Consider the following 1,979-nt stretch of genomic DNA (forward strand, 5'->3'; position numbering starts at 1 on the left):
GGTGTTTACGGCCCAAGACTAGTCTTGGCCGTAAACTCCCCTTTTTTACTCCAAATGGTGTGTTTTAATGGCTTTAAACATGTCTAAAGGTCATAGCAAATTTACCCCATGCCCTAGATGAGTTTTTGGGACCTAAATCCAAGGTTTTTGGGTGTTTACGGCCTAAGCATAAGCTTGGGCCGTAAACTCCTTTTTAGGCCTCAATTTCTTATGTTTTAATGTCCAAACTCCCCTAGGTAAATCCCTTAATTAGAATATGAGCTTAAAGGAAGGAAAAACGGGGTATTTGGCCAAGTATTGGGTGTTTACGGCCTAAGGGGCTTCCTAGGCCGTAAACTCGTTTTAATCATTCAAATCCTATGGTTTTTGGCTTCTAAATACAATGAAGTATGTTTAGAACAAGATAGGGAAGAAGTCCTTACGTTTTGGAAGCCGGAATTCGCGGTTTTGGAGTCGGGTTCAGGTCTAGAGAGAGAAAGTAGTGAGAGGGAGTGAATGTGTGGTAAAAGAGATTAAATGTAGTGTCCATTTGTTTATATATGTCTCGGGTATTGCACCCGATACACGGCTATCCGATGCTAAAGTTTAACGGGGTTAAAACTTTTTACCCGGGTGAAGTGGTTGAAAAGTAATATAACTCTATTTAGTCAAACGGGGTTAGCACTTACGAGTTATAATTACTTTTGATAATATCAGGACATAAAAATAACTAGATATTTGTTTATTGACGACCCTAAACATTACAGAAAATAGTATATAATGACGAATTCCGTTAGTGAAGGTGGAATTGTAACGGTAGCTCATGATTATAGTGAATCAGATAGCCTGTATTGGGAAAACATGATTGGTATATATCATCTTATTAAGGCTTCACTCAAAATCTGTGGAGGCTTTAGTCAACATACAGCAGCATGCTTCTAGGGACGCCTAACTAGTAAAACCATTTCTCTGCCTTAGCATTGTCATCGAGAATCATATGTAGACAAAATAATAAAAAAATATTTTTGAATTTTGTGAGAGTTAGCAAATTGAACTAAAGAGAAAAATATTTTTGGATTTCTTAGGTATTTTATAAAAAGAAAATATTTTGGGAATTTTATAAGTAGAAAAGAAGTAACGAAAAGATGTACATAAGAAAACAATTGAAATGCCTTAATAAAATGAATGTGTTCAGAAGGACCAAACCCGAAATAGACCGAACGTTCGATTCATTTCGGTTCATGGACCAACTTCACCCGAAATAGACCAAACGTTCAGTTCATTTCGGTTCATTTCGGTTCGCTCTATTTTGCTTGTTACCTTTATGGAAGCGAAGGCGATTTTGGTACGGATTCGGCTTGCATCATTCCTAGGCCTTGTAAAATCTTATTGAAGCTTGCCTCAGGTAAGGCCTTCGTGAATATGTCTGCCAATTGATCAGTCGTCCTGACAAAGTGAATTTCTACGTTACCATCTTCGACGTGATCCTTGATGAAATGGTACCTTAGTGCTATATGCTTAGTTTTCGAATGTTGCACGGGGTTGTGACAAATCCTAATAGCGCTTTCAGAGTCATAATACAATGGGATTTTCTTCATGTTTAGCCCATAATCCCTGAGTTGATTTTGTATCCATATGACTTGAGATGTACATGATGCTGGAACAATATATTTGGCTTCTGCAGTGGATAGCGAAACACATGTTTGTTTCTTTGATTGCCAACTGACTAATTTCCCATCTAAAAATTGACATCCTCCTGTGGTGATTTTACGATCTAATCCACAACCACCTAAATCAACATCTGAAAATGCTTGAACAAAGAATCCTGAGTTGGCTGGATACTACAGACCGAGAGAGGAGGTTCACTTCAGATAGCGAAAGATATTCTTCACGGCTCGAAGATGAGGTTATCGTGGGTTGGCTTAAAATCCCGCATAGTAGCAGACATAGAACATGATATCAGGTCTACTGGCTGTAAGATACATCAGAGACCCGATCAT

This window comes from Lactuca serriola, chromosome 9 (genome assembly GCF_051521515.1).
Source record: "Lactuca serriola cultivar US96UC23 chromosome 9, Lser_US96UC23_V15, whole genome shotgun sequence".
NCBI lineage: Eukaryota > Viridiplantae > Streptophyta > Magnoliopsida > Asterales > Asteraceae > Lactuca > Lactuca serriola.